We start from the raw sequence: 22,736 nt of genomic DNA, 5'->3' as shown, positions 1-22,736 counted from the left end.
CATGACCCAAATGGGTAAGCAGAGATTACGGATTTCCATTAGATACGGCCCTGGCACAATTCTCTCAATACCTCTATATCCATACTTTTACACATAAGCACATCGATTACGAGTACTCTTAATATTGTCTTTAGTATGCCAATAAGATGCTAGATTTTTAGCAGTCACGTGATGTCGCTAACATAGCCAATTGCCCACCAGCTAATGACAACAGTCCTTAGAATTGTGATCTGTCGAGGGCCAATGTTAGTTCATGTTTAATTTTTGCGAATTAACTATTTAAATCAAATACGCCTCTGCATTTTGTAGTGTCAACAACAATGTTTCCTATAGGGTGGAAAGTTTAATGAAAAGTAAGTTTGTTCTTGTATATAGGTCAGAGTGATATGTAAATCCCGTATGGGGAGACTGGGGATTAACAGGGGAGCGGGATAAGGCGGGAATATGCGCCCTGTTTGCTTCATATCCCGTGCAAACTGGAACCGTGAACGAAATTTAATATCAAATTCTGACGCGGCGGTTGTTTACGAGGTAATATACAAAGGTAAAGGCATAAATGCTCTTTAAGCAATATGCAAAATTTCCTGATTTAAATCAGATTCTTATTGTGAAGTGAATACGAGGCTACAACAATATGTATGTTATAAATAATGTAACAGATAAAATATTATAATAAGATTATTTTCGTAACGGATGACAGACGAAAATGATTTTTAAAATACTTTTAATTTTGGAACTCTACATGATCAATTGTGTCGTTACGTTTTGCATTGAATTTTATCAGAACAAAAATAATTAAAAATTGTCATTTATTCTTATTAACCTGTATTAGGTTTGGCAGTCCTTTACTTAGTAAGAATAATTTTGCAATCGATTAAAGCATTTGAAAACATATGGAAGACAAGATTCACCCAAGGGAAAAACTTTGACGTTTACATAGGACGATGTTTGAAAACTTAATATTAAAATTATTATACAAATAGTTACTGTATCGCGGCCGTATTATTATAACAAATCTATATAAAGACCTAAGCTAAGTCATGGACAACAGATTTTTTTATTCTTTTAAAATATAATAGCAGTTATGACTATAACAAAGACGATACTATACACAATGCAAAATAAAAAAGCTTTATCGAAATACGAAACTATTCAACCGCGTCTGTATTGAAAAGATTTGAAATTGTCTTTCGTAAGAGTAGAATTAAAATGTTTGTATTGAATTAAGACAATCATTTGATGCTATTGTATAAAAGCATTGAATAAATTAAGTAATCATAATAAAATAGTAGCACAAAAGTTTATATCTGTAAACATTTGATACACATAAATATCGTCGTTGTGTGAGCATTTTTAAAATCAATATTTTCACTACTATTTCTTAAATAGCATTCGGTTCTCTCACTATTCCTAGAGTGTTTATAGAAGATAAATTATTGCTTTCCAACAAAAATAGATTTTTTACTACACGACTGAGAGGAAGTGATTTGAAGTGGACGGAAATAGTTAAAGTGTATACCGTGTACTCTTATAATGAAGATTTTTATAATTTTAAATGTAAAATGCTAAGAGGTGAGAATTAATTTGACACCTTTAAGTTCAATATTAGATGTAGATGTTAGAAATTCCACATAAATACGGTATGTAATGCAGTTCAAGTATCAGTGGCAAATTACGTCGCGTGCCGTCGCCCCATCGTGTAACCGATGTAATGGTCGGAGACAATTTCTTCATGAACATCGGTATGTAATCATACGGTATTATGTGATTCTATGGCATGTCAACAATGTTATTGCAGAACAATTTCTAATAACAAACCGACAATAAAGATATCAAGTCGTGTTAAAGTCATTTGTTCCTTTTTAATACGTTTTTATTGTTAGTTGCGTGTTTATTTTTTATAATTCCAGAAATGTACTTCCATGGAGTTTTAGTTTAATGCTTGTTTCTATTTTAAAAATCGACCCGCGGTCGTTAAGTCTTAATTTATTCTTGTTAACTATTGATTTGTTTTATCTCTTAAGTTATTTGCGTTCACCCCAACCTACGACGTCTGACAGTACAACGTAATGTTGAAATTCCTGACCGCGATGACGCTCGTAAACCCTCCAAATAGAAAATTCCTGGTCCATGACAACGAGTGGTATGGCGATGTGTAGTGGGTGTGAAATTATAAATATCTCTTCCCTTCTCGGTACTGATTTAGGCAGCTCAATGTCACTGGTACACCCCAGAGTATTTTTACTAATCACACGACAATTAGGATATAGGATAGGACTGCATCCGAGCTATATTTAAATACCAAATGTGGTTAACGCACGTGTGCGTTATGCGATCGGAATATTCATGAATGTCGCGATGTGTCGTGGTGAGGCTAGAGGCCAAGATTTATTCTTAGCGTCTTCGATTATGTAATATACGAACTGGATACCATTTTGTAGGTCAGGTATTTGTAATAATACAATATACAGATTATTATTTTTTATTTATTGCTGCTATCGAGGCGAATTTAGATATAGTAAGTGCAATAGTTAGTTGACCGAGCTGTCCGAATACTATTGTATTCTGAATTCTTTGAATTGCATTGTGAGTTGCTGTTATTGTGTGTTACAGTCCGAATGATAGAACGGTTATATTTTTTTCAACTTTAGTACGTATGTTCGTTTTATTTTGAGTTCTGGAAGGTTTGACCGATTTTTAGTTGGGATGTCGTTATATTCGTATTCTCGTACAGTTTTGGGAACACTAATTATTAACTATTATATACATTGTAAGTCTGTCTCACACCGAAGAAATATAGTTATATTGTGAATTATGATCTATATTGGTAATAATGCATGCATTGTGGAGGAACTGGTTGGAGGCAGACGGCAATATTAACGATGCGCCGCCACCACTTAGGCACGTTCAGTACTCTATAATGCGGGCGCCTGTCGTTTGAGACAATGAACGAGGAAACCTTTTAAAACTCTCCGATCAATAACCTCTCGGTCAGATGGGAATCGATGACACGTCACTTATTGTTGTTGTGTATTTTCTAAAAGAGAATTTATCTCAAGTATACGTTGCTTATGTAATCGGTAAAAAAATCAAACTGTTAACTGTGTTAACCATTAGATACGTCACGTTTTAATAAGTTGTTTGAAAATACAAAATTGACTGCAACACGGGAGTTACTGTCGTCCCTGAAATACTAGCCAGTGCTTCAAAATCTGTGTTATATCTCTTCGTTTGAACGCAAATAAGTATTGTTATTAAACTTACTACGATAATAGAATGGAATATTTTTCTAAACATAATCATACTCATGTCATAAATGCTGTAATACATGACTGACATTTTTAGTACCGAAATTACGTGGGCGAATTCACGAAGTTTCTCTAGTTTAGGATGTATCAGATAAGGAAATCTAAGAGAAATCGTGACTCGCCTGATCCTATATTAATGTGGTATCTCCCACACAAGAAAGTTCGCTGGAAGGTAAAACTAGATTTATTTTTGACGCTTTCATGCATTCCGCAGAAACGTGTGTCACGTATACTTGTTTAAAGTTTAAAAATAAAAACGATATTCATTCCAAACAATAAATTTGAATAAAAATAAGATACTCATATGCGTTTGGTAAAAACAAAGCTAAAGTAATGCCTGCAGCACACTGAGACTATAATAGCTTCGGTTGCTGGTAGCTTTAACTGTTCAACCTTTTATTGAAATTTCGCTTCGCTTAATATTCTTTCTTCTTGCGCGTCAGTGTGCTACAGGCCGTATAGGTTTGTTATATCCGTATAAGATGTTCTTCTGAATATTAATCTATTAAAAGAAAAAGTTCTAGTACCGCTAATGAGCACTTAGCATGTAAGTTAACTGGCGAAATATAGCACGTGTTATTGTAGGATGTGTTGTTAATGACGTTGTTTCCTTTGGAGCGATCCATCGCCTTCACCTTCAGGCGGTTTTATTTGAGACTATCGTGACATTGTGACGATATTATGACACTTTTGAAGTTTATTTAAATCTTCACAGTGAAGCCATCGATCACGATCTGATGCTATCGTTGTTTTTCTTGACTACTGTATAATATTATATTATCTTAATTTTGTTACTAGAACGCCAGTAAAATGTACCTTTTTTAAATCGGACAAACTAAAACCCACAGGGGAATTAAAATTATTAGGCAATATAGTGAGACATCTTTTTTTAGCCTATTTTCCTTAGTATACTTCTAAACTACATTCAAGGCAAGCCAATAAGGGTATTTGATTGTGAATGAATGATATAATAGAGTCTAGTCGCGTCTGTCACAAGACGTATATGCGCTGGTCTCCGAGTACTGTTGAATAATAATAGCTGTTAGCGGATGTCTTATTTAAATACTAACCGTATTGTGAATTTATCTCATTGCCAAAGTAAAGCTATCACTGGTATTTTATTTCAATATTTAATACTCTTGGCTGTAGTTGAATTTGGTGAATTTTGCTTGTTTGGTTTGATTGGGAATTCTATGTTCGCATTAGGTATAAAGAATTAAGGATAAATGACAATTGTCGAGCGTGGATAAGCGGGTCCAAGGGTCCGCGATATTTTTCTCGCTTATCTAGTTCCGATTGTATTTTATAGTTTACAATGAGATGCAAATTAGGTTTTTCCATCAATCAATGTATTATAATATCATTATTACGAAAGTTTAAAAAATGCAAATACATAATCTGACTTATTCAGTTATGTAAACTGTTTATTTTTTACTATGTACTTTACATTGTAATAGTCTATTTATGGAGAACATATCTCCATATTATATTTGAGTTGCGCCTACACCAGTGAACGACCGACTAGTCCCACGCCAGTTTTGTCTGTTTATTAATTACACGTCCATCTAATTCGACGTGACTGGCAGCCTAATTAGGAGAGAGACTATTTTAAAAGTAATAAGGGCATTCACTTATTGTCCCGTTCATTTGGTTGACAATGGCAGTTGAATAAAGACGTCTATTTCATTGCGCTATGCAACTCACAATCAAATGTAATTAAATTACGCATAAAACGGTCACTGATTGTTTAAATAGGGAACTTAACCACTACTCTTATAGTTTACTAATTACATGTGTAAACTTATCTATAATATTCCTCCTAGGCTCATCATTTTACTAATATTATAAATGCGAATGTATAGATGGATGAAAGGATGTTTGTTTGTAGATATCTCCGAAACGGCTCAACGGATCTTTCAGAAACTTGGCATAATTGTAGAACATAGTCTGGAAGAACACATAGCCTACTTATTAGGTTTTTTTTTAATTTGTGGAGGACGATGGCGACATCTAGTTTGTCTATAAGAGAAAAACAAAAGCATAAAGTAAGAAGAAAGAAATAACAATAAAATAACAACTTTATATTGTAGTCCACAAAGTCTACAATTGACCTTGTTTTTATCTAAGAAAGTAGTAAAATAGGTAGGTAATGTAAGTGGGTGAGATCTGGAATCCGATGTCTAGACTGGCAATATCATAGTGCGTCATTTGGTATCGAGTCTGCCTCCAAGCAAATATATTGGCGTAAAGATATTTCGATATGAGTACGTGATTGTTGCGAAATGTAATAAAGATCTTCGGAATAGCTGTGTACAATATTTGTTTGTAATGTAGATAGCAAATACTAATAAAAAATAGTAATGTGATGTTGTTTAATATGTTTTATTAGCTATTATTTACATTTCTTTTATATGCATGATGAATTATATAGGACATAAAAGATTTCAATTGATTCGTATAAAAAATTCTATTCAATCGCAAATAAAGCTATGAATAATAAAACGGACTAGATATCTATCAAAAGTTCAAATAGAATCAATGAATTTGCGCGGACGGTATTAAATGAAATCGAGCGGATGATATCGGACAAGTCAATTTCGAGACCGAAGGAATCCCTCTCATAACAGACACTAAGGCGTCTCAAAGTTATTTAATATAGGAAAAGTTCTTGACGAATTTACTATACACAATGACCTCTAATTTACAGCGTAGACACCAAACAGAAATCAGTCTGGAATATAAAGTCAGAGGATGTAACGAACTTTGTTTCTATAGAGTTTAGTATTGTCTGACCTTAATGCTAGACTCGAATAAAATAATGTACTAAGTACAGTTAGTAAATAAAGCATAAAGTTTTTATATTTAATAGTATTAAAAGTAAGTGTTACACTTTACTAGTACAATAGAGATTTAATGCAAACTCTATCACAAGTAATTTTATCCACGAAAACCACTATTGGTAAAATTATGAATTATAATTTGGGTACAGTACAGAATTATAAGAGCCTCGGAGGTGCAGTTGTTGAACAAACTGAATTTAAATCTATGCTCTCTGATCAATCTTCACCACGTATCAATGTGTTTTTTTTATGTTAAAATTGCGTATGTACAATTATCCAACGTTCTTACGGTCAAAATCGTGATGTAGATTGCACCTATCAACGAAGTAATTCAAAGATGTGTGAAATCAACCAACCCGCACTAAGCCAGCGAAGTTGACTATGGCCTAGTCACTCCTAACTTGAGTAGCCTCCAAGTCCTTAAGTGGGGACAAATCAAGCTACGACACACACATAGACTTTTTTTTAAGCGAAAGTTTCACGATCTTAAGTTAAAGATTTCGTTTTAACATAGACAATGGCTTGCGTAATCGTTTACGGCTCGGCAACGTCACATACGGTAATGTTCAGATAAATTTTGTTACTTCAGTAGCATACTACGTTTTTTATTACTTTGAGTTTTGCATAAAGAAACAGTAAGGAAATAACGGCTTAGCATTTTGTACGCAAACCGCAAAGTGCATCGTACTTCATAGTGTCACGGGTATTTTGCGAATTTACTGCTTGATGCACAATTTTGAACTCTATTTTATTGTAATACGGGCAATGATACGAAAAAATTTAAATGCGTAATTTGTGAGTCTGATGACATTTTTTTTATTTTTCATAACCTATTCCATTAGTTTACTTTTTTCTATAAAATAAGTTTTCGTGTAATGTCCGTTATATATTCTGCCATATTCAGAGTTGTCTAAAAGTAGTAAAATGTATGTCAATTTAGTTTATCCGGTGAACTTAATTAACATAGTAGGTAGGCGACGTTGCACCCAGTTCGTCGTCATGTCCTTTACTGGAGAGTGTTGCTCAAATATTTATAGTGTAAACGTCAAGTGCCTCGACCCTTATTCAGCGCCCCTGCTTGATCGATATACTGAAGCATGATGGGATTTCGAGCTGTATTCAATCTAGTTTACATTTCATCCCCTTTCCATTGAATAAGCGATTATTTGATCACAGAATATCAATACGTATTTGAATATTTAATTTCATTGAGATTAAATCGGTTAAAGAAACAACTTGATAAATATCGTTATCTTAAAATAGATCTTTTGTGGAAAACACGTCCTTTTACATCTGCCTCAGATGATTAAAATTATTGTGTCCATTTCCGTTTAAGAGAATGGTACAAACGTACTAAAGAATAACTAAAGGAGTAAGCGATTTAATTTTTTCAAAGAACACAGAAAAATTTCATAAATATTGTCCAGCTATAGCAATTAAGCTAATAAAACTGTACTTATTTAGTTCGAATAAATTTACAATCACTTATTAACGTTCATTGACTGCAATAAACATAATTGAGCGAGTCAATACACCACTTCGTTAATGTTAAAATACAATATAATACAGAAATCGCAGAAAGGCATTTAAAGGCAAAAATATCATTTTAGTAAAATACTTTTATTACTAGCTTTTATTCAATTAAAAAGTCTATCTAAAATATTAGTTTCGTATTTATTGCGACAAGTCAAGTTTGTTGGTTATTGTTAGTATTCTTATACTTGCCATAACAAAAGAGAAAAGTGTAAAGTTTCGCATCGCAAATCCTCGAATGTCAAAGGAGTCTTACCGAGCCAATTTTGCGTTGGTAAACGGTAAAAGCTTGCATTTGCCGCGTTCCATATTTCTTTTGTTCAGTTGAAATAACTCTTTTGAAGACGATGGAATAATGGCTGTTGCTCTTATTTCAAATGATGCGGGCGACACTGCTCATTGGGGGAATAACAAAGCGCATAAACAGAGCAGGAAAATAACATTGTCATCTTAGTCAATGAATAAAACACAGTAATAGTGATACAATGAAATAGTTTATAGAAAAAGTGGTTTTAACTTCAATAAACAGTTTGCAACCGAAATATGTTCTGGATTAATATTCAAGTCGTTTAGAAAAATATAAAATGGACGTTTATTTTTACTAATTGGCTGCTAAACATGATCCAATGAGATGAAGAATTATTCTGCAAATATTAATTAATTAGCCAAGTAAATAAGCGCTTGAAAGCTACAAGAATGATATTTTAAGGAGTACAATCTGAAGTTTAAGGTTATCATTTTCAAACACATTCTGTACTGTATCAAAAACCGTTATATTTCACGGCTATACTGAGGTGGATGGAAATGTTAGCATGATTTTCTACTCTATGCCAATAAAATAAAGTCTATTACAGTTTGCAAATTGACTGCAAAATACCTGAACAAATGTATGTTAACGTTTTAAAATACATCTGAAAACCGTTAATAATTTGTTTGATGTGTTTTTACCATCACGCGTGAGTATGTCCGTTAGGTAAGTTAACGTTATAAGAAATTGTTATAAATTTTTTAACAGTATTCGTAACTGAGATGTCTTAGAATATAGCAGGAGCTATTTTTTGCAAAACACATTTTTATATAAATTCTTGGTAATATGATACAATGTCTACAAAATACTGTTTGTTGCTGCTTTTTACAAAGTTCTTTACCAAAAAATTCATGGAAAATGATTTATAAATCTCGTAAGTGAGTACAGTATTCAAATATTAAATTATGGAATTGCTTAAATCGTAAATCTGAAGTTATCCAATTAAATCTAAACAAATATTTTCTCAACAAACTCAACGTTTGTTCGAGTATAGAGTTTACAGATCATCAGACTACCTGTCGCCCGCGACTACGTCCGCTGGATTAACAAAAACTTAATGAGTGTTATTCCAGAATATGTTCTATATGTACACTAAATTTCATTGAGATCCGTTAAGCCGTTTTGGAGCTTCAAACAAACATCCATCTCTCCAAACATTCGCATTTATAACAATAATAAGATAAGATTACTCGGTATGGTTTTAAATTAGTAATATTCGTTTGTTAAATGTAAAATATTAGACAGAGAAGTGTTCAAACGTAATGGCAACTTTTATTATAATCATTCAGTTAAATGATGAGTCGTCCTTGGCGAGGAACCTGTTCTATTGAATTATATCAAAAGGCTGGACATCGGCGTACACGTTTATTACAACAAAACGTTCAGGATAGTACAGTACGTTCGACTGGTTTTCGACCGGTCGACCGCAAATAGCATCGACAGACTTTAGTCAACGAGGAATGTTGGAGACGAGATACCTACAAGGATAATGGAATCTTAGAATATATTCTGAGTATTATAAGCACATAAATAATGTAACAATATCAATATATTAAATGTTCAACAGGCTTGAATGTCTTCTGCTCGCAGATTTGATAAAATCAGAAAAGGCTTGTAGAATAGGTATTTTAACATAAGTAGGTTTATTGCGTTGAAGAGGTCTCTCTATAGAATCCACGTTATAGCATCAGGCTGAGACTGGAACTACTTAAGATATGGCAGTGTTGTTAACTTTTTAAACAATAACTTTAAATATGTAGGGATAAAGGGATGATGAATCATTGGGTTCGTTGGAATGTCCGACCACAGAGTTTAAGCGATTCAAATCACGAACGGGATGATTCAGTGGATATTTTACATAAAGATTTTAAATAAGAACAAAAAGTATAGTACTTTTTTCTTATTTTTACAAATTAGTCATCTTTTATGGGACTTTAAAGCTAGAGTATCTAAGAGGTTTTTTGTTTTGATTACTTCAGAAGATATTATAATAGTAAAGAAAAAATCATGTCTACTGTATATTAAGTCTACATTTTATTTTATTATAACCGATTACGTCTACGATTGCTCAGTGTCCGATGAAACTGGCCTTGTTTGATAAATTGACAGAAAATGTTAAAAAAGTTGTGTTACAGATAAAAAAGAAAACAAGTTGAATTGATAGGCGAATTAACGTCCGACCTTGTTTCTGTGACGTACAAGGTTCTCACGATGTTTGTCTTGCCAACTGCCACTTGTTCAAATTTTAACGCACGGCCGAAGATTATAAAAATAAGCTTGTGTATATTTTTACTTTCATCTAAAGAAAACACATGATGTATTAAGGAAAAATTATTTGGAATGAGTCGATAATAAAAACTTTATTAAAATGGAGAGTAGTTTAACGAAAATATGATTGTCTTTTAGAATTGTCTATGTATTTTTATTTAATTATATTATAGAAACCATATTGTTATTTTTGTGTTGTCAGAGATAATGACAGGGATGACGATATATTTTATGCAAATTTATGTCTCAGAAACCCACGGTTAAAGAATTATTCAAAACTCACACAATTAGCTGTTATCAAAGTTATTAACCTATTGTGAAGTTTATTGCTAGACATATTAATAAAATTATAACATAAGACAATGGATTATACTGTACCTTTGAAACCTAGTTTACACAATACAAAAATGTTTTAATTATAAATTTAAATCGCTAGCAAATTTCACTTTCTTTTCGCATAATACATATTTTTTGATGCATAGATTAGTTTGGTGTAACAAATGACGAGTCAAGATTTTATTTCTCATCCTTAGAAAAATTATTTAATGTTATTCAAAACTAGATAACATCGTCTTTATAACATCCGTCTTGGTAATGTTCAAAGAAATTTATTAATCAGAGTACCAATGTGGGTGCAAAGTTTAATTATTATAAAGTCATAATTTTTTGCAGCACAATATAGAGAAAAATTCAATACTTATTTGTTACCTCTTTCTCTCAATGTATGTTCTTATCCTAAGTACTAAGGCCAAATTTTAGCCCGCATATTAACATGAAAGGAAGGAGTCTACATGATTCGACCCACCTGGCAAAACTGGTTGCCTTCCCTCTTTGCGGTCAGGTGTGCTTCGCAATTGCGCTTTAAGATTTCATCCATTTTACATTAGATTAAACTAAATTTGAGAAATAAAACGTAATAGCTGAACAAAATTATACGTACGACTTATAAGTATTAATTCAAAACTGTTAAATACGTATATTAGTTAATTTATATTGATGTATATTCAAAGGGTTTTATGATTATCATATCACAATGCCGTCGAACTACGCAGTAAACCTTGATTCCAGTTCTATTGTTTGAGATGTAACTAAATCCCATACTTAAGGTCATGCAGGTAGGTGGGCGATGTCTATAAGAATACCTACTCGTACCCACTACATTATTAACGCTATTAATCCAATTCGAAACAATAGGAATGACCTCAGACAAATTGAATTGCACATTAGTGTTGTATACGCTACGATTGTTGTAGTGATATAACAAGATGTTTTGACGTTATTTTGGTGGTAGAGATAACAATTTCGAGCAGATTTACAAAGAGCAGTATAAACATATCGCCAGCTCTCACATTGTTTTTGATGAAGTAGAGAAATAGATATGTTAAAGCAGTAGAAACTCACAGTAAAGTTAATTGCGAATTATTAAGCAATTAAAATGAGTCAAATTGAAAACCGTTAAAAAATTGGTTATTAGTGGTCAAGCTTTATAAATCATGATTTGTCGTCGTGGTTACATCTTCGAATAAGAGTTTCGTCCGCTGCAATAATAAACCATCAAGACGTTCGCATGTGTCATCGCCCGATATAAACCAACAATTTGTAGGCACTTCGTTATTGTGACTTGCGACTTGTGCAATATCAAATTTGATATTGGAATTAATGGTAGTTAATTTAGTTACGTTTTTATTAGAAATAATATTTAGTATAATGCCCATGATGTCCTGAATACCAGATTCAGAATTTATAATTTCTTTTATTTTTATTTATAATATTAGAATACCATGTTTTATTGCAGAGTCCAAACGAGAATTTAACGTAATTCAACCACCCACCCAGTTTGGTAAAGCCGTGATATTTTTTAACAAAAAGGGGACCAAATTTTCGGCCTTCAGCAAGAGCGTCTTTTATGTCTTTAAGCCAGTATATATTCCATGTTAAAGAAAAAGGGTAGTCAATGCGTAGGATATAGCGTGAAAAATGGTGACTCTTAATATTCATCTCTGTCAACTCAGAACAATAATTGTGTCTAATCCAGAATAAGTGACAATACTTACCATTAGTAATTCTTGTACTTATCGTTCTTGGGAAAATGTTTATTAAGAGTTATGATAGTGTATTATACAACATGTTTCTCACATCGACGTCTATTTCTATTTCAATGATCACGGTATTAAACGCATGTGAAGTGGTGCTCCTCGTGTGGAGAAAATTTATATGAAAGTGGAAACTGAAAGCATTGTTAACGCATGTGACGTCTGCTTTTAAATCTGCATGGCACACTGCACACTATGTATCATATTTACCATTCTAATTAGAATTTATCGAAATAATTCATCTTTGTTTCTCATATTTTTATTTTTACTAAAATAAAACGAATTTTTACATTTTTTCTCTTTATTGTATATTACGATTGAAGAATGTAAAATTGTATGTTTATGCAAATTGTACCTTCCAACTTTAATTTTAGATTCTCGTATGTTTCATGTTGCAAAAAGTGGGAAACGTACGTTGGCTGATGGATACAAGTACGTCGCGGCGCTTTGCGACTGTAAAAACTAAATTAAAATTAATTCGCTTTTTATGTTTACTTTTAATTTCATTTTACAAATTAAAACTTGAATTAATGGTCAATACAATTTTGCTGTAATTAATAAAGCTGTAAAATAACAGTTAAAAATGGCATTTTAAATCGTGTTTATTTCTTACCTATGGTGACTTTTCAGTGATCCCGCCAGAGATCCAATCAATATGCAACCGTGTAATAAACCTCACAGTACGAGCTCTCGGTTGCTCGCAGCTGGGTATCCACTAGATTATTGATTTGCATGCTTCCCTTTACAACAAAGATCACTTGCACGTTTGTTTGGTCCAGTGACAAAACATAAACGGTACATCCAACAAATGAACGATCGAAAGTTTCACTTGTCAATAAATCACGACTTCATTTATTCGCTCTATCAGATAACATATTATTGTCTCTATGTTACGCCATTAAAATATTAGATAATGCAGTAACGTAGGCCGTGCACTTTGCATCAATGTCGTATCGATTCTAGTCGGATGGAATTAAACAATGGTTAGATGAGCCAAAACAATACAGATGCGAGGCGCGCACCGCACGTGCCGCCCCGCCCGCGGACACCTCCGGACTGAATGACGGACCGATCAGACGACGCGACAAGCGACGAACGCCGAACCCGAACGCGCCGGCGGGCTCGGATCGTTTTGTCGTTCGGATGCAGTCGCGTGTTGCCAGATTCGGCGTCTGCGAGTAACAGAGCGAGGTAACTCGATGGTGATTAAAAACTTCTACGTAAAGACGCTTTCATTTTGCATCGCGTGTGTTTTATGCGCCTGCATATAACACTAGCACCTACTCGTAATTTCACATAATGCGTTGAAATTATAATAGTTACTGCTAGTTAAAAACAAACTACATAGCTGCATGCGTAAAAAGACTAGAATTTTTCGTCGCCATGGCACAATTTAAAACGATTAAACTAATAAATGTTGAATTCTAGACGTGAATATTATTTATTCTCATCAATGTAGTGCCCTCGACATCCCGTTGTTGCTAAAATTATATATCTTGTTTTCTAGACAGTTTCACCTGAGTTAGGGCTAGTCTGTTTTAAGAGGGCAATTTAAAAAGCTTCGTAATTAGGCTCTTGTATAATAGGTACTCCGTTTGAGTATTTTTTATTAGTTGTAGTAATTTTATTCGAAAAATGGCTATAAAATGCAATGAAAATATTAAGCTATATAGATTACTATTATTTAGCAAACCGTACCTACCACATCGTACATAATATATTTGTCTATGTCTGTCATTATAAAAAAAATCTATTTTTATCACATTATATCATTGTATGTTTTATACTAACAATAATAATAGCTAAACAGTCATAACATTAACGACAGCACTTGTATACGTCTAGTGTGAAATGTTATCATGCATTTGTTGTCGTTAAGGGTGTCAGGGGAGCCACAACAATAAGCATTCGTTCCAAGCACCGCCTGCCCCGAGCTCTGATAACATACGACCATACAACATACATGCACACAAATTGTAAAGCATAGTCTACACTGACTTAACTTTATGTTTTAAGCTAGTCCACATAGAGGTAACTTTCGCTTGAACTTGTATACGATGACGTTCACACCCCATTGCAGTTTTGTTTTTAAACTTTTATCCATTGTTGTGAACTCATCTTTACAGCATAATTTTGTACTTTATCAGCTGGCCAAATGGAAATACTTTTTATATTTGTATTTTTTTTAATATGGCAACTCTTTATCTAATAGATGTTATTTATTGTTGTGATCAATATTTTAATGCGTTCGGTAGTTTTAGATTTAATCGATTACAAATAAGGTTATGTTTGGTACGATGTACTATGGTTCGACATCTTGAATTTCGCAATCCTGCATATCCGGTTTAATGTAGGTAGCCCGCCTTCATTTTTATTCTCCCGCACAAGCGGGTAGTTAGAAATCCGTCACGGCCACTGTCGCGTTCGGGGCCTGCGAGGTGCGGGGAAGGCAGTGACTTGGCACAGGGGAATTAGTATCGGGAGTTAACGAAAAGAGTCACGCGTCGGACGTGTCGGTTTTTAAGCGGACGGGATCGCTTAAGTTTAAGGTTCGGTTAGACGACGATGCGTCTATAGCGCGCTTACGGGAGGTGTTGCATCGGGTGCACCGAGCTGGCTGCATCGTTCGCGCCTAAATACTACTCGACTGTGATCAGACTTGATTGACACCGACAAAATGACCAGGTACCAGCCGCCGGTGAGCGGGGCATTGAATAGGTAAGTGCCACTTCATCTATTTACAATAAACACTTAGTCTACGGGTGATTGTGCCACAAGATCCGAACTCTTTGTACGGCACAGGGTTACAATAGAATTATAATACATCGTGCTATCTTTTGTATTCATTAATTTATCTATTTAATTTTTCGTTGCTTCTAATAACTGTCACTATATTGACGTGTTCGGTGACCAAATAAACATAGAAGAATCAACCACGCCTCTACTAATTGGATTTCAATAAGCCGTTAACGATGGCGACAGTCCGGCCCAGACGGTATTCACACGCTCTAGCAAATTATCAACGTCAATATAATTAACAATGCTTAGTGGTGTCAACCGTTGTATTTTAATCCGTATTATATAAATGGAACGTTCATCGAAGACATTAACAAATGGTTTAACGTAAGATTTAATAACGATGAGAACTTTGAAATCTATTTCGAACAACTGTAAAGCAATTTTAGCTGGAAATTTAATAACGTGCCGTGATATCTCTCCGCTGACAGCGATGAAAACTAAGAATTTCATTTCTAAATCGTAGGCATATTCAGCATTTCATTGAATTTGAATATAGATTAAAAAAAAATATTTTACATGTACTTTTAATGTTAGAACGTGTACGTCTAGTTTATTGTTTATCTTTTTTTCACGCAAGCACTAAGGCAATAGGCCTAATTCCTTACTCCTAAGTCTTTTAATTGAATATTTTAAAACAGTTAAGGGTCGGTTGTTAATGGGTTTCCGCAGTATGTACTATCTTCCATCATATTATCTGAATTTACTCCCTTCTTAACGCATATCCTCTTTCAAAACTACTTTAGAAAAACAATTTTACTTATATTAGATTTTGACCTTTGTTTTATGTACATTCTTTAGCTTTTATTAACGTAACCTTGTGTATTAGTAAAGGTGAAAAAAATCGTTGTAAAAAATTCTCCCAGTAGCCGTGAAGGTCTTGATAAAAGAATTTCATAATAATTAGTTAAAGTAAGGACAATTCTAAGATTAAAGTAAAATTGTACTTTTATATTAAGGTTAACATTGAAAGTTGAAATTAAATGTTTGGAAAAAAATGTTAAAGACGTTTTAAATGAGATTTTATTAAAGTTAAAACTTTTGTATCACCAATAAAGTTTTCAATTACCTTAGTATCAATTTTGTTTTGTTAAAAGTTGAAGATTTTCGCTTTAAGTATCGATAATAAGGAATTACGTAATTTCAGCCAATACTTTTAGAGTATTCTTTTACTTTGTATCTACATATAGTCTGATTGCCTAGAAGAAGCCTGTTACAAACGTTATACTTATATTTATTTATTTGGTTCATCAACAAAAGTACACGTGTTCTTATATATAGGCACTATTGCAAAAGGTTTCAGGCAACATGTAATTTCACTTACAGACAAACACAACATATATAAAGTATTGGTGCACAAACAATAAAAATAGGACAAAAGAGTATGTAAATAAAGTAAATTACAATCAATATTAAACTAAAAAATATATGACAATAAAGAATTTAATGTCATATATTATTATAATAAATTCATAGTGTCATATTGGTTATATACTATGCAGTTGTTATAAATAAATAAAACAATTTCATTCTAAGATATTTCCAATTGTCTTGGTCATTGAAGGATGTCCTATAATGGTTTAGTAGAGGCATTTCTTTAGTTTTATCTGTGAGAACATCACGTCGACACATCGACTGACATTGATGAATAACTTTCTTTCGTTTTAACGCTTCAAGAAGCGATGCTGAATGAAAATAAGACATTGATAAATTATATACATATGATAGTGTCACCGGACGCATTGTTCTATTTTGGATTAGAATTAACCTTCTTGAAATAAGTTGCTATTGATGATTAATTTGTGTTGAATTAATTTAACAGATTTTATTGCGTGTCATTCACAGAACGAGTGCCGTGAAGCGTTTAACATCCGGATGTCATGTTTGTCACAGGATAGATCCAAATTAGCGATTAATAGATTAATTCCTTACAGTTTTTTACTGGTGTTAAGCGCTTCAGCTATATGTAGACACTACATATTATTTTATGCATTTTTTCCTTTAAATTTTAAATTTACTCCAAAAATTGCCATACTAAATTACTCTATAAAGAGTTAAGAGTTAAATATATGAAAAATTGTTATCCACTGCCTGTTATTTTTGAAAAGTACTAGATTGATATGGGCAGATAATGATAACGAAAATATCTATTTATTTAAGGATATCAGTTATTCGCGTTCTATCTGTGATTTTTGTTAATTACTGCGCTAATTTTACACCAGGGTATCATTGGAAGCCATTAAAAGCCAATATAGCGAGGGGGAGGTAAACCACTTAATCGTTAGTCTACATTATACATTCGCGAGGGTCGCACCCCATAGCAACTTCACAAAATATGTCAACGTCCTATAGTACCAATACCGTTCTCTATACAACCTTAACCAGGTATAGGTGTACATTTACCCTTATAAAATCAATTGATGAGTTCGTTTATTGAGTTTGTACACTACACTTAACAATCAATACAATGCAATTTATTGGTAATGTTTAAATTAAAGGCGATTTACAAAAAAGAATATAGAGTTTTCTCGATAAAATTTTTAATCTATTTTTGAATGATGCGAAGCTGGATGCCGTGATTTAGTCCGGCAGCCGGTTGTAGACGGTAGGCCCCATGCCCAATCCCCCATGCCTATCTCTTATTAGGTTAGAATTGCCATATGATATTTCTTATTATCTTGTCTTACATTCATTGTAAATTCTACAGAACATTAGCAGGGACTAATGGCCGTCCTCCAAACGTATACCTGTCCGCTCCAAGAATTTAATAATTGCACCTCATAAGTCCTTCGGAGACTCAATTCAACCTTAAATGCTCATAATTACTCTTGATATTAAAAGCAGTTACCAAATATAAGACCTGAAAAAGTTCTAAAATTCCAAGACGTTTTTAAAACAGCGATTAACATAGCGAAAAGTGTAACAATATTTAGTTGTTACGTGATAGCTACATATAATTGTTATTACTTAGAAATAACAAGACAAATGAATAAACAACACCTAACAATAGGATTTTTATTAATTTTTTAATATTTAATTTCACTTTTAAACATGAAAATATAACACACAATATTGTATTGTGCTACTGCTTTGTACCAAGCCACTGTCCCAGATAAAAGTGTCGCGTCAAATACTAATATGTTTGTTTAGGTCCACCTAAAATTTGCCAAGTAAACACAATTTGTACTATAATGTCTTTTGTTTACGGTAGAGTCAACAAGACTATAAAAACTAAATGAGTTCGGAGGCGCCTGTTCTGTTTAATTAACGTTACGGGTCTACTTCATTTACAAGCTTTATTGTTTGTGATTTTTATTTGATTTGTCAGTTTCTTGTCAGTTATGTCTACAAATTATATGACATTTTAACACGCACTGTAATTAAGATCAGTCACCTTTTTATTTAAAGAAAGTTGCTATTGTAACAGTTAAGTGAACAAGTGTAATAATGGTAGATTGTAGGTATATAAGTTATTTAAAATATGTTCTTGGCTCTTTTTAAACAGCCCTTTGTTTTTATGCCAGTCACCTAGGCAACTCCTATGCATTTTACCCTACATATTGAATGGTGAAATTAATTACATTCTACTGATACCGAGTATTAATAGTAGCACATGTAAATTTTAATTGTAAATAATTTTAGTTCTTTTGTATTTTCTTAGAAGATAAAAAAGAAAACTACCAATTGTAAACGATTTCAGCTAAAGTTTATATTTGTTTACAGATAATCCTTCTATTGATGCAGAAATTATTTATTAAAGATAAATCTATACTAATATTATAAAGCGGAAGAGTTTGTTTGTTTGTTTAAACGCGCTAATCTCAGGAACTACTAATCTGATTTGAAAAAATATTTTTTTATTGGATAGTCCATTTATAGGGGAAGCCTTTCGGCTATATAACATTACCGACCAATAGTTTTTTTTAAATTCCGCGCAGACGGAGTCGCGAGCGACAATTAGTTTAAAATATAATCTGTGCAGCAAAATTTGCGTAGTAGTAGTCTTTGATAGCTATAAATGTTTTGAAGAGACTCGAAAACATTTATGTTCTAACAGAGTCAAAAATTCAATGAATAATAAACATAGCAATAGTATCATTACTTATCTTCGTTCGGCTTCTGTTATTGTTTTTAAGTACTAGTTGATACAATCGATTTCCAAATTAATAACATTATGTCATGTGTTTATACTATTTGTTTCTTTTGGTTCAATCGTAAAGCATCGATATGATCTGATGGGTCAATTACAGTGCATTAAAGTTTTATTTTTTCACATTATTTTTCCTCAAAAAATAGTTACTTTTATTCTTTCTTTGTTTTACTATAGATGTTTTGTAAATATACGCTCTGGAAGTTTTTCTTTGTCTTTCGACGTATGGTATTCAAGACATGTATTCTCGCACAACGCGTACAAAAGCTTTGCTACTTTTGTTGCAAGTTTTGAAGGCGTTTTAAAAAGGTTTCTTAGTTCGAGTGCGTTGCACATTTTGTCTTGATTGGAAGAATTTTTTAATGAAATAATTTGTTCTTTGTAGCCACAATTTCATCGCATAGAACAGTTTAAAGTAAAATAATATTTTTTTTTTACATTTAATTTATTGCGACGTTTTATTTGTTAAGCTATGCGAATGTTACACAAAGAATTTCTTTTCCCTTCGAAGTCGCTTAAGTTTTGCAGCAAAATGTTAAGTGAATAAAAAAGTCTTTTCTCGTTCAGCCTCAAGCGAGGTTAATTGTCAAAGACTGTTCTCTCCTATCTATAGGATCCGACATACTTATAAAATTGGAATGTCTGCTTTTGATATCGAAAAAAAATATATATTTCGTACACACGACGCATTTGCTAGGTTGATAACGAAAAATCTATTTTATCATTTTTGTTTGTTCTTTTCTTTGTTCAGCGCTAACGAAATAGCTAGTTTTATTATAAAAGTTGTAAAGAAAAGTGCAATATTCTATTCGGTTGGTATTTGTAGTCTGTAGATTAAAAAAGTCTATATTTAGAATAAGTACGTGTGAAATGTTTTATTGTTATATAATAATACAATTTCACTACTTATATGCGTTTCATTTTGTATTCAAAATCTCTGCTTCTTTTTTTTTCTCATGAAAGATATCTTTTCATCTTTAAGTCGTCGTGCGGCCGGCTTACGGGCTAGACGCGTTTAATAAGTATAAATTCTAAACTAAAATATTAAAAGAAGTGCCAATCGAAAAAGTACCTTAAAGTGTTATTCTTAGTGTCTATTTAGTGATTATTACGTGATAAGACTTAAGACTTTTTACCGGCGAGTTGTTTACTATTGCAGCCGTCGATGAACAAAAGAATGCATTGAATGGCTTATCGCTGCGAATCGATTAGTGTTAATCTAATTTAACTTCTAATGATTTTGCACTAAAGCGCATATTTGTTATATCAAATTAAAATGAGTTTACTGGAATCAACAAGTAAATGCGGCGGATCGCAACATGACTTGACAAAATCGAACGAGGGTAGTAAGAACATGGATAAATCGCAAATCACGTTCCGCAAGCGTAAAGAACTGGATTCTGACCTTAGAATGAAGGAAGAATTTGAAAGTTTAAAAAAGGAAATGAGGTCTTTTCTGACAAAAATGTCTACAATACAAAATGAAAGTGTGGCTAGTATACGGCAAGACATGAATGAAATTAAAGAACAATTGGTTGGTATAAAAACAAGTACAGATAAAATAATAGAAGATCAAGAAATAATGAAAAAAGATATAGATAACTTAAAAAAACTATGTGAACAAAACGAATTAAAAATAAAAAGTCTCCAATCTTCGTCATCACTCATACACTCCAACATATCTACAAATTTTTATGAAGAAATGATTTATGAATGTCAGGAACGGATTACTAAACAGAAAAATATAATTATTTATAATATTCCGGAGTCGTCCTGTAAAATTTCAAATGATAGACTAGATCATGATAAGAGTGAAGTAAGTAAAATTATTAATAAAATAGTGGATGGCTGCGGTCAGCCTATAAAAATCTTCAGGATTGGCAAATATAATCCGCAGAAACCACGACCTGTGAAGGTATGTTTTGAAAATACAGATGTCGCACTTCGAATTCTTCGCAATAAGAGTAATCAAGCCGAGTTTAAAATATATTCGGATCAGACGTCCAAACAGCGAATGTATCTATCTCAACTGAGAGAGGAACTGATGACACGCCAACAAGAGGGTGAACAGAACCTCACTATAAAATATGTAAAAGGAACACCAAAGATCATAACTCAACAGTCAAAAAACTAATACCAAAAAATAAAGAAAAGATAAGTCATTAGCTAGCGACCAACTATGAAAACCTGAGCCAGACTCCATCATCACTCCGCTTCTTTTATGCTAATTTAAGAAGTATTAGAACGAATAAGAAATTTGATGAACTAAACTGCATAATTAAAACAATACCAAAGACAACTCACTTTCTAATATTTACAGAAACCCATATTACATCGGATCAAGAGGCCAAAACATACATTCTACCTAATTACTCACACGTCTACAACTACCGGAAAGACAAAGGAGGTGGAGGTGTCTCCATTTATGTCCACAAAAATATAAATTTTGGGGTGACTGACGACATTTATGAAAATGGCAACCATTACTTATGGATATATACACAGAAATTATCTCTGAATATCGGAGTGATATATAAGCCAGATGGTGATGCCGCGATGGATAAGTTTTTGGATATATATACATCACAATTAGAGAAACGAAAAAGGTCGATTGTATTCGGCGACTTTAATATCGATTTATTAAAAAAAGATAATTACGTCACGAAATATGTAAAAGCCATAGAAGAGAGTGGATACGAAATACTAAATAAAATCGACTTAGACTATTGTACACGCGCCACGGATAAGACAAACACTATCATAGACCATATATGTACAAATGTAGACAATCACTCTTTTAGCATGTCGATTATAGATTCGTCCCTCTCAGACCACAAGCAGCAATACCTTGAAATAGGCAAATGGGCACCACCTAAACCACAAAAGATACATTATAAATCGATTAACTATGAAAAGCTTATCCAAAATGGCTCACAGGCTAATATACACACTATAGATAGTTACGATAATTTAGAGAAATCGATTTTAAAAATGATAAACGAGAGTAAGATAGACAAAATCTAAAATAAAAATAGAAAAGAGGGATAACAAACATAATTTTCGCAATAAACACAAATTAACATTAATTACTCCGCGTACTAACTATGGAAATAAAACTGTATTGTTTGAAGGCGTTCAAATGTTTAATAAACTGCCAGACGAGATAAAGAACTGTGAAAGTGTTAAAGTTTTTAAAAAACAAACTTAAATCATATCTCATCGCTGTAATGTCATAATCTATTCTCAATATTATATGTAGATATAATTTCTGTTCAATTTAACTTCTTATAGTTGTACATACTAAGGTCTGTTTTTGATTTATACTAATTTTATATATGGTTACTATATTTTGTATTAGCCCGCAAGCCCTTATATTATATTTTACATTTATACTCATTGTAAGCGAAACTTTGTGTTTTTTATGAGTAAATAAAGATCTTT

At 32.7% G+C, this 22,736-nt stretch overlaps 1 protein-coding gene across 1 annotated transcript in view; it reads right to left on the bottom strand.

Annotated features, from left to right (window-relative positions):
• Positions 1-13,512, bottom strand: part of Arl4 (ADP ribosylation factor-like 4) — a 41,857-nt gene extending 28,345 nt beyond the window's left edge. The window contains exon 1 of the mRNA XM_013316975.1: positions 12,963-13,512. The gene's annotated coding sequence lies outside the window, so the exon portion shown is untranslated. The remainder of the gene's footprint in view (positions 1-12,962) is intronic.
• Positions 13,513-22,736: the final 9,224 nt, after the last annotated feature.

This window comes from Papilio xuthus, unplaced genomic scaffold, assembly GCF_000836235.2.
Source record: "Papilio xuthus unplaced genomic scaffold, Pxut_1.1 DF826945.1, whole genome shotgun sequence".
Classification (NCBI taxonomy): Eukaryota; Metazoa; Arthropoda; class Insecta; order Lepidoptera; family Papilionidae; genus Papilio; species Papilio xuthus.
Note: the sequence above shows the minus strand (reverse complement) of the source record. Positions and strands in the feature narration are given on the sequence as shown.